We start from the raw sequence: 12,266 nt of genomic DNA on the forward strand, positions 1-12,266 counted from the left end.
TAGCACATGCGCAGTAAATTGGAGGAGTGGCTCAGAAGTTGCCACTTCCAAACTGCCGCCTCAGTGTGACACTGTGCCATGCAGTCTCTTCAGAATCTTTCACAGCAGCATCGTTTGTTTGTACAAACTTTCTATTCAACTTATGAGTTAGCCTTGCACTAAAACACTAGCTGTTTATTGGCTACAAGAGTAAGAAAAAAGCTGCAAGCTGCATGCACGTACATAAGCCCCGTTTACACCAGGCCTTTGATCCGGGTCGGACTCCAGATTAGCCAACACATTAATTTTTTAAGGAGATGGTGCAGTTGTGTCAGACGCGGTTTAGCTGTGAGTAAGCACAGAGGGCTAATTCTAAGGTGTTGTACATGTACATGTTCGTGGGTGTTTCTAGAGTACGCCCTCTGGAGTAAGCCTGTAGCTTCCTATCAGCCAATGTTTGCGCAAATGCAATTAGTGCATGGTCATTTTACTATGCCCACTACTCAGAAAAATCTGACCCGGAATTGAATCAGGATTCGACCTGGATTAGGTGTCGTGTAAACGGGGATATAGCCTCCTTCACTGGTTAGCGCATGCGCAAGCAGTTGATATCAGTCCCACTCTTTGAGGAAATGCGGCCGGCTAGCACATACATCGTTATTTTAGAGACAAATCGGCCCTGGCTTCTTATCCCTTCTATCCTTGAAGATCCATTCATATAGATTTCTGTTTCCTAAGCTCCTTAGTGTCAACAATAATTGCATAAATAACATACAAATTACTTCAACTAGCATAACATGGCGAAAATAATAAGTTGCTTGGTGTTAAATATTACGTTCACTATAAACAAAGACAAATGTTATACGTGTTTGTAGTCTGCACTTAACTGATAAGGCAATTTTTATCATGATGAGTTGGCTGTTCCTTGCTTTCTTTAGTTGGTGATTTTTTGCTACGATTTAAAGCATATTTCTCTCGAATCTTTTGCCTTTCTAACTCTTTTTCTTTATGATGGAGCTGTTTTTCCTGTTTTCGTTCTTCCTTTCTTTTTGTTCTTTCTTGATCTGCTTTCTCATTTAGTTCTTTAGCACGATTCGTGTCACTTTCCGAGTCAACTCCCAGAGCTCCTAAATCGATATAATTATTTCATAACAGATCAAGATAGCATGTCACTAAAATAATGGAAAAATTGCCCCAGCATGCGAAATTTAATGCCCCATAATAATTGGGAGGAGCTTAATGACCAGGGTTCTCATTAAAAGGGCGTGATGCCCAGATTCAATTATTTGGTGCACTCTTTCTGCTGTCTTTATTATAAGGGCGGATCCACGAATATTGAAAGGGGAGGCAATTTAAAGAAACATCTGTAAAAAAAGGTGGTCAACTGTTTTTTAAGCCCATAGATTAAGGAAAAGGAAATTAAGGGATTGAAAATTGCATTTGCTCTACTTGATGCCTGTTGGTTAGAACATAGATTGAGTAGAGAGGGATTGGAAACGAGGTACCCTCAATATACCATCCGTGTTTCCCCGCGGTTTTAATCGAGGCTTACTTCCAACGTGGGGTCTAAACATGAATAATTTGTGAGAATTGTTTTTGCTGTCTGTAAAAAGTCCACGAGCAGTTCTGCTGCTAAACATCAACTTCATTAAATACTTGTGGAGACAGCATACTACTTAGTGACACAACCTTAGCTATATCATAGTAACACAAGCATGAAAAATCGCTCTGTGTTAGACTAGCTACTTCACGACAATCAAGATTGTATTTTCTTTGTTTCCAAATGATACTCACCGGGGGCATTTGTGTAAGTGTTAGAGGGGTCTTTGAGACGAATGCATAGACTATGATTAGACTCAATAAGTTTCCCGATAAACTTACCAGGGGTAGAAAGCGAAACACGGATTGTTTCTGAGCTTTACATACACTTCATTGTAAAACATCACGTGAACCACACTTCCGTTGCCAATCCCCTTCTACTCTATCTATGGTTAGAAGTCCTTTTCATCAATTAGCGTTTAAGAGGAAGTATAGAAGAGGAAAAAGTGTATAAAATAATCTGTCTAAAACTGACTTCAATTGTATAATTATGGTATCATTGTTGTGTTTAGTGGCTGCTTATACCAGGACCGGATCTAGGAAGCAACAAAGAAGAAGATTTTGTTTTCAATTAATTATAATGCATAATTTACTAATTAATTTAATTATTTCATAAAGTTAGCATATCTATATAAAGTCACTGAGAAGAAAATACTTATTTACATGCATCTATTGTTGTATTATGTGGCTTTAATACCAGGACCTCAAGAAAGAAGAAAATTGATTCTTCCAGGATCTGTAGTTCAGTGTATATAATATCTAAGAAGAAAAGACTTGTGTACATGCATATTGTTATCTATAAGTTATAGTTGTGACACATGGGATATATTGGCTCAGTAGTGACTTAGCCGCAGGCCTCGAGGGCAAAGGCACTACTGAGCCAATATATCCAATGTGCGCACCAGTGAGCTGTGTAACAACTGATTTGTTGCATTCCTTGCATCCTTTCAGTGTACACATCACTCCTTTTATAGGACAACAAGTTTCAACTACTTGTGGTGGCTGTGGAATGCACCCAGACGCATGAAAAACGTTTTTTGCCTACCACTGAATCTGTTGACAGTGTTATACTATAGAAGGGACCGTTTCAGGTTACTGGGTAGAGGGTGGGCTTTAGGTAACTTCAGCCACACTATGCCAGTATGCCAGTATGCCAGTACAGTATCTAGATAGTAGCCTCTACACAGGCTCTCCCTTTTCTGTTCTTTATCACAATCGTTCAATAAGATAAAATACTGTATTAATTGTTCAATGAGATAAAATACGGTATTAATTGGAGGAATAAAGAAAGAAATAGACGTAGAGTTAAGAAAAAGGAGAGCCTGTATCGGGAAGTCGCGTGAGGGTAGAAGGGTGGTAGAAGGGTGAAAATGAGCGTGGGCATGCTGAGCTAGATATGTTGGACTGCCCACGCAGAAATCTATGACTAATAAAGCAGCAAGCTGGACATGGACTTGGAACTGGAAGTTTGCAAGCACTATAGCTAGCTATACCTTAGGCTTAGCTAGATGATCTAGTAACTAGTCTAGATTGAATTTGCAATTGTGTGTTCAGATTCTATCAGACTATCATTGTGTCTTTCTACATGCATAGTCTATAGTATAGATCAAGAATAGCTTAGTCATCATTATCATATAGCAGGTAGCTACTGCCACCAGAGCTGGCCACGCTGGTTCTCTGATCTGACTTGCAGCACAGCTTGGTGGTTGTCTCAGTACAGTCTTATTAAAACTCTGAACGCGTGGGAGAATACCTTACGTCACAATTGTGGGCTACATATCGCCCACGTTCATAAAAATCCTTGTGGATCACGCAATTTCCCAAACCAGGCCTTACTTTTTCTTAACTGTACGCCCATTTCTTTCTTTGCTGCCTCACTATGTCTTTCTTATGATTTATGGATGAACAGTGACAACAGCAAGAAAAAGTAAGGCCTGGGAACGAGGCTATCTAGATAGTGGCACAGTTCAAGGCTTGACCTGTGCCATATGGCAGATATTGGCACAGTGTTTCCTTTGATCTGCCCACTCAAAATGCAACAATGTTATATCGTATAGCACGAAATTTTCGAGGCACTTATATTTCGTAGATTGGCCTCTAAAAACCATTTCGTTGCACAATGTTCGCGGAATGACTGCTTACCGGAAGCCACGCCTTTAAATATTTGCACGATAGCAGGTAATTCTAATTAAAGAACAATTTTCGTGGACTTAATTTTCGTATAGAATTCTAACCCACGAAATCCGCGAAAATTAAGCCCCTCGAACATTTCGCGCTATACGGTAGTAGTGTTTTGTGGCTTACCAGGCCCTCAAGAAAAATATGATTCTGCCAGGAGGATCTGGATCTTGGATATCACACATGGGAAATGAGCGCGTTACATCCACAGGAATAATTAAAGGGTGTGTCCAATTTCACAAATGGCTACTAGCTAGCTAGCTGTTTTAACAAGTATTTTCTGAGTCTTGTAGCTAACAAAAAGCTAGCGCTTTAGTGCACTCATATGTGGAATAGAAAGTTTGTGCGGACAGATGATGCTATGAAAGATTCTAAAGAGACTGCAACAGCCTTCAATGTGAGTCAAACTAGCCATAACTCGAGAAAGAAGCTTTAGTTTGCTAATCCACGAATCGAAATCCAAGAGAACGTGGCTAGAAGCCTATAGAAGCTGTTAGTTTTCGTCGCATTGCAACCGTTGAGCAGTTACAGCTGGAACAGACACACACACACACAGACAGACACACACACACACACATAGTCAGCTTTACCGTATCCCTCGTGCGGCTACGCCTCGAGGTATAATTATGGGAGAAAACTTCAAGGTAAGGCGCTTTTTTATAGCTTGATTTGATGTAATTTTACGCTGTCATACTGTTCGGGTAAATGCATGGAGAATTTTTATTAGCATTGAAAATCTTTTGCTACTTATAAGACATGGACTGGAGAAATTTACTTTGGGATTGGCTGGCAGAAACATGCCATTTAAGGTTACGATGCAGTTCACGAGTTCTTATTTTTTGTTTTTGTGAAAAGAAAGACATTGTTTGTGCATAAGTAACTATTACAGCGTTTGTAGGCTAACTAGACGGCACAACTTCACCGCAAATATAATTATTGTGGTCATAAACCGAATTTAGTCGTCAAATATTAAAAAAAGAAAGACTCTGACAAGAACTATTCCTGAGGGCGGCTCAAAGAGTTTTTGCTCCTACAAACTGAAAAACTAGAGCACTAAAGTGCAAACCCTCGGCTGGTACATGGTGACATGAATAAAAGAAACCAGAAATATAATGCAGTGCATATAGTGATGTTGTTATCATGTATGACTTGCACAGCAACTCAGGAGCAATAAAACTAAACCAGACTGCTGAAACATTTGAGAACAGGTAGTGGTACTATAGATATATGCACTGTGGATTAGGATCACAGTAAAGAAGCCTGGAGTCTCAGAGAAGTATGGCTCCAGGTTCTGCATGGAGTAGGATCCCAGTCAGCAGCAGGAGCTATAATTCAAGCTTCTACTTTAGTGACCCTGTTCCATTGTTCCTGGTATATACAGCTTTCTACTTTAGTGACCCTGTTCCATCGTTCTTGGTACAGGATCACTTCAGTTATAAGTAACGCATGTGCAAGTTCTGTTCAAGCTATTAGACAAAGGAGCTTTAACACCGAAAGCTGCCACTATCAAAAGTACTAACTTGTTGTGTGGAGGCTACTCATGCTGTAAACGCAGTGCTAGAGCATCCAGGTAAGCAGACCTAGTCACAAGCTTATTCAAGCTTCTTAGCTTTTGCTCGACAAAGAAGCTTAACAGCAAAATCTGCCACTATGTAAATCAAGATATTGTTGTGTGAAGGCTATCCATGCTGTAAACGCAGTGCTGTGGCATCCAGGTGAGTAGATATACCTGTGACAAACAAACAGACAAACAAACAAACCTAGAGCACTAAAGTGCAAACCCTCGGCTGGTGACATGATAATAAAGAAACCAGAAGAGTGATAATGCAGTGCATGTAGCATGTATGACTAGCACAGCAACTCAAGAGCAATAAAACTAAACCAGACTTGGAGGCATGCTGAAACATTGAGTGGTACATGTCACATTAGACATGCACTGTGGACAGGGATGACAGCAAAGAAGCCTGGAGCTTAGACTTAAAGAGGTATGGCTCCTGCCAGGCTGGAGTATAGGATCCAGAGTTAGCCAACAACCAGTCACAATTTTAGCTTTCTACTACAATTATATTTGGTAAGGATCACTTCAGCTGCAACTACGTAATCAAGGCCACGTGTAGCTAGCTAGCTGCCAATGTGCAAGTTCAAGCTTCTTAGCTTTTGCTCGACAATGAAGCTTTAACATCAAAATCTGCCACTATTTAAATCAAGATATTGTTGTGTGAAGGCTATCTATGCTGTAAACGCAGCGCTGTGGCTAGCCTCGATTCCAAGCCGCTGAGAAAGGCGTGGTATACACTGTTTACGCATGCGCCAGAATTACCAAGAATCTTGGTAATCGTAAATTGCAGTATATTTATCAGTATTCTTATTCCGCATTAGTTTGTAAAACATTGATATCCGTTTCATTTATAATGATGTCATTGAAAAAAGAAATCTAGTACAAGTTGTGTAATGGCTGCTACCTTCTCTTCTGTACGCGTTATCCTGTGTTGGAATACCAGGTCTAGTCTTGAAAGACAAGCAGCTGGAGGCGCTGAAGTGTCTGTACGCTGGTGTTTATGTGGGTACCGTACTGACCGGCTATGGTAAGTCCCAGAGCAAGTCCATCTGCTTTCCAGACACTCCCTTTCTTGATTGATGTGAAGCTTGTCAGGACCAGTGCACCTCTCTCTGAAAGAAGTGTTGTGATGGTGATTTCTCCTCTTGTTTCTCTGAGTGAAGCCATCTTCAAAGTGTTGGTGTGTCTGTTCGACGTTCAGTGCCATTCTCTCTGGAAGGAAGTATTGTTGTGACATTTGCCGAAAATAAGTACGTGGTATCTGATCCGAGAACTGTGTGGCCTGAATGTGTTTACAATCCGAGGGACTTGTGTGTATCCTATCCGAGGGACTTGTTGCTTGAGTGTGTATTAATGGATAGTGCTTTCAATGGTAAATCTATTGTGTAAATCAATAAGTAGTCCTCACATTATGTTACGTCACAGCCACTGTACTTATCCACATTTATTTTTTACCCACAGGTTTAACTAATTTCTTATGAGATTAACTTGTCGCCTGAGTGTGTATCCGATCCAAGCCTCAAGTTAATGAATAAATCTACAGAGCTGATGTTTTACTTAGCTGTCTCTGTCTACAGTATATGCAGAGAGGTAGCCTCTTCTTTTTCTTTTTTCTGTTCTTTATCACAATAAGATAAAATACTGTTTTAACGTTCAATGAGATAAATACGGTAAATAATAAATTAATTGTCCACCCACGCGCCAACAGTAAATACCAGGCCCACTATTCAAGGGGCTGGAGTCGAGGCTACGCTGTGGCATCCAGGTGAGTAGATATACCTGTGACAAACAAACAAACAAATCAAAATATTGTTGTGTGAAGGCTATCTATGCTGTAAACGCAGCGCTGTGGCATCCAGGTGAGTAGATATACCTGTGACAAACAAACAAACAAACAGACCAACATACTACTATACCCGTGGCCGCCCACGCGCACCTCAGGTAACAAACAAACAGACCAACATACTACTATACCCGTGGCCGCCCACGCGCACCTCAGGTAACAAACAAACAGACCAACATACTACTATACCCGTGGCCGCCCACGCGCGTCTCGGGTAAAAATGCTAGAGTTTACTAGCTGGTCGGCAGTTGTTTTCTACTTCTCCATGAGCTAACTTGATGGAAATTGTTTCAAGCCACCGTGCCCCTTTCCTCGTTTAAATAGATAATTGCCTTGTTGGCAAAGAGCATGCAATGCCTAACATATAAAATGACGACTAGTGTATACTGTCAAGACAGCTTGATGTACTACTGATAATTACTGCGTGGGCGAACACTGCATCGTAACCCACTAAAGCAATACCGTAGAAACTGGATTATTAGCGCATGCGCTTTTAGGGTCAATAGCAGAGCTCTATACGCTTATATTCGAGAATGCGCCTATAATGCAGTCATTTTGAGCCCCACCCAGCAACCGGATGTCTCTGTGATGAGAGCTGACTCGCAAGCTGGCTAGAAAGTGAGCAAGCAAGGCAAGCAGGCAACCCTAACTGGATCTATATCATACTATTATGTTACAGTTCATTTTACATATATACATCATTTAAATTCATATTATAAAAACATTCATAACCAGGAACTTGGAATAAAAGGACCTCATCCATGTCTCACATTCTCTCAGCATGATCAGACATTGTCTGAGACAAGGTAACAACATGCCCAGAGAGTCCTTACAGATGGATATCACCAGCTACATGTATATAGCTATCACCGGCCTTTGAAAGAAGGCCTGCTATCGACTGCTTGCGCGTGCGCTAAATTATTCGATTTTTTTCCCCGTAAATATTCCTATAATACTGGATACATCAGAGAAAATATCTTAAAAGTCATACACAGAGCTATATAGCTAGCTAGCTAGAGACAGAGCTGTGTAAGTTTGTTGTACTGCTATTTTCTTCTGATAGAATCAGTAGCAGTAGTATAGTAGACTTTCACCGAAGTTAGTGTTAAAAGGGCGTGGCCTGTCCATATAGGCTCTTATCAGCCGTCACTCCTTTCAGACAATCGTCATCCACACTGTTGCAGGCTGTGAGTCTTTTGTTAGCATAGCAGGCTAAGGGTAGCTATCAGAGAATGCTATCCGATGGGCTAGAAACCTTCAATCAAACTTTCTATCTACTTCCTTCAATCCACTTCCTTTCGTTGTGATGTTATAGTTTTACTGAGCATAAACGATGTTATCCAAAGCCCCCAGATACCGGGGGGATATTAGCGCATGCGCAAGCAGTCGATACCAGGCCCACTTCCCTAGTGGGAAGTGCGGCCTGGGATCGAGGCTAGCACTGTACAAGCTAACTAGCTCATAAATAAACTGAATCAATTCTAAAATTACACTAATAACCTTCGCATAATTGGAAAAGCGCTTCAATTCGAGTATAAAAATCCTGCAGTTGAGCATGCGCTTAAAATAAAGATACGCTTATAATCGAGTAAGCGCTAATAATCCAGTTTCTACGGTACTTCAATGCTGGTCGTTTTAGAGGTAAGGCTTTAGACATAGAAACTGGGTTATTAGCGCATGCGCTCATGGGGGGTCAATAGCAGAGTTCCAAACGCTGAAAAGGTGCCTATAATGCAGTCATTTTGAGCCCCACCCAGTAACCAGATGTCTCTGTGACAGATAGCTAGCTAGAAAGTGACCGAACTAGGCAAGCAGGCTACACTAACTAGGTATATATCGTGCTATATCATTTATATATTATCTACAGTTCTTTGTACAACATTATTTAACATAATATCATCATTGATGGAACAAAAAGAGTGATCTATGTCTCCGCATGCCAGAGAGTCCTTCCAGATAGATACCACCAGCTATGGAGCTACCATGCACTGTACAAGCTAGTTAGCTCATAGACAAACAAAGCAATTCTAACAAATTCTTTGAGTACAAAAAGCTGCAGTTGAGCATGTGCTAAAAATAAAAATACGCTTATAATCGAGCAAGCGCTATAATTCAGTTCTTGCATACCTAAATTCTGTGTATAGACTTGAAACTGCTGCTGACTCGTCGAAAGGACCTGGAAAGAACTTCAAAAAATGCGACCATTAAATGACTCGCACGAGAATACAGACACAAGCCCACATCATCATCCATGCGTGTCACTACGCATGGATGGACTCAACACTGTAATACAATATTATACACATAAATTCATCCAAATCATCATGATTATTCCCGCACATTCCAAAATTCATGTAACATATTATTTTTTAGGGATCGATCATTACCCTATCAGTGAAAAATTGCTAAGATTGGCCGGGGAAAACGACCAGCAAAAAGTACATATGAAAGACGTTGAAGTTATGCTGCTCTCGTTTACCACACGTTTTGGTGTTTCCCCCAGCCAATCCTAGCAATTTTTTATATGCAAATGTTTTTCTAGTCGAATACTGTTTAGGCTAAGCTGCTTCTGCTAATCAGCAACACATCAACCACGTGGACACTAGTATGCGAGTAGCTATGAAATCAATAAATTTGGTCGAATTTTTCATCTGGATAATAAAACTTTCAGAAGATTGGGGTTCGGATAATTAAGGCTCAAGAGTACAGTACACCCTACGTACCTGCTCAATGAATTTTTGGCTAGGGCCACTCTTTTGAGGAACGCAACGAAGCGAAATACAGCTACATGTATATATACAGCACTATAAAGAGGTTGCTTAGATATGGGGTTGGGCATCCATACTTAACTACTACTGGACAGACGTTTACAATACCTACCTCCAATATCTCCTGTTACTTGCTTTAATTTTGCACCAGCAACCATTTTTGCTATCTCAGTTGCCATATTCAGGATCCTGCAGATGCAAGTTATACGTGTATAAGTGTATAACCCATCACAGGTTTCATCTAGTGGGGGGGGGGGGGCTAGGGTGCCCCTTCCCCCCAAACATTTCACATTAGTACTACATGACATCATCAAATGTCAGAGGAGGTCCGACAGGCGCGGTACAGCTCAAGTAATTAGCCTCTGATTACTCTCAGCAAAAACATACGACGTGGGCGGATAATTATTGCTCAATCAAAGGCTAATTACTTGAGCTGCACCACGCCTGTCGTACCTCCTCTTATCAAATGTACAGTACAACATCTATGACATTATTATTACATGTAGTACAAGGTATTTTCACACAAAATAGTTTCACAGAATAATTCTACGCTGTTTCTGCAATTTCCATAATTACTTTAAGATTGTCATTGCATAACTTAGCAGGATCGACCTTCAATGCATTGCCTGGTCTAAGGTATCTTCGCCAAGTCTATTTCTTAGTCTTGTCTTTACAAGTTTCATGTCACTGAAGCTTCTTTCCACAGTTCCTGTTGTGACAGGAAGTACTAAAGAGATTGCATTCATGGTTTCTTTGCTAGTGAGAACCTCAGAGTTACTGAAACTACTTGACATTCGACAAAAGATGTTCCATTCTGCTTTAGTTTCTTCTGGAACTACATCTTGCACACACACTCTAGTCTCACCACCGTGTGTAATCTGCTGGGGACTGCCGTAAAAGTTGGTTGCTGCTAACTGAAGTATATAACAACAACAGTGAACAAAGAGATCACTCTAGGAGAACAATGCCGCATTCATATTTGAAATTCCTATTAGCAAGTATAAGAGACAAGGACAATCTTCTCTGAATCTCTGTTAAAGACTCTGACAGTGACAAGGAACAACCTTCTGATGCAGAATCTTGACTCTTTATACCTGGCTACTTTACCCATGCATTTACCGTTGTTGTATGTTGATGTATTCAAGAGCTGGCAGCCCTCAGACGCAAGACAGAGAAGAATAGTTTCTTAATGAGTGGGCTTAATTTCGAGACAAAACTACTGTTTAGCCCATCCCACCTGTACGTAGCTGCTTTGTAGCATACAATTAGGGTGGGCGTAATCTCGGTAGAGTACGGTAATAACAATAACTCAAGCCTCAAGGATAGATTTTAGTCTTTATTACGCTAGGTAAGCCCTTGTCTATCATATCTCCATACTTGCAACTTGATTCTGGCTACAGTTTTATAAGCGAGTCTGTAATGCGTATGCCTCCTGTGGCTTTGTTTCCAGTCAGGCTCCGCCCATCTATTAAAAGCCCACATTCATTTTCACTGTGCCACCGTCATGCGCAAACCTATCCTTGATTCCAAGCCGATTAAAATACGGTCTGGTACCTATTGCAAGGTGATAGTGCGCATGCGTTAGTTTATTCTCCAAAATGTGCCCTTTTTTTCTTCTCTCATATATTTTCTATCTATGTACATCTGCTTAGCTCTCTATTGCATTGTTCCAGAAGGCTTTCACACTAGTCTGAAGCCATAAGAGGCTCTCATCTACCTCTATGACAGTTGTATGGTCAGGATGTCTTACCTTAGATCTGTACAGGCTATGGGGCGTGTATGGTGCCTCAACTGCTACTTGCGAAGACAACACGGCTATACGACCATCCTAGACGTAGACGAGAGCCTCTTCTGTTTTCAAACTAGTGTTCAATGTTCATACCAACCAACGCAATAGATGGCATAAGCCACAGCTTCACGGAACTCAGGCATGGTATTACGGAATATATTCTTAGTAAACAGACTAATTTACAGTACAATTTACTAAGGTTTTACGTTCGTAGTACGATTATCCATATTCTGGGTAATTTGAAGCGCATGCGTACTATCACACATGCAATAGGTACAAGGCCATATATTACTGCGGCCTGGAATCGAGGCTAGCGCGAACCTTGCCCTCGAGGCTTGACTACATTTACAATACCATTATCACTTGACAACGGCACACTACAAAGTCCCATAGTATATACTGCTCTGAGGCACATTCCCATGTACTTCCCTTGTCAATTTATAGTGTCTAATTGATTAAACTTACCACAACTAAGAAAACACAAGTTCTCTTGCTTTACTTGGCCCAGGACCGTGGTCGAATTACTCAGCCACTATTTGAATTCTGAAATAC

At 40.8% G+C, this 12,266-nt stretch overlaps 2 long non-coding RNA genes across 2 annotated transcripts; one reads left to right on the forward strand and one right to left on the reverse strand.

The window, feature by feature from the left end:
* Window positions 1-968: 968 nt before the first annotated feature.
* LOC135343666 (uncharacterized) lies at window positions 969-12,245 on the reverse strand. The gene is made up of 4 exons (XR_010397213.1): window positions 12,180-12,245; window positions 10,038-10,114; window positions 9,285-9,440; window positions 969-1,106 (listed from the first exon to the last, which is right to left on the reverse strand). It is a non-coding gene; the product is annotated as an uncharacterized LOC135343666 (long non-coding RNA).
* LOC135343665 (uncharacterized) lies at window positions 4,975-6,996 on the forward strand. Its single transcript, XR_010397212.1, has 2 exons — window positions 4,975-6,686; window positions 6,776-6,996. It is a non-coding gene; the product is annotated as an uncharacterized LOC135343665 (long non-coding RNA).
* Window positions 12,246-12,266: the final 21 nt, after the last annotated feature.

The sequence above is a fragment of the Halichondria panicea genome, chromosome 11 (assembly GCF_963675165.1).
Source record: "Halichondria panicea chromosome 11, odHalPani1.1, whole genome shotgun sequence".
In the NCBI taxonomy this organism is placed as follows: domain Eukaryota; kingdom Metazoa; phylum Porifera; class Demospongiae; order Suberitida; family Halichondriidae; genus Halichondria; species Halichondria panicea.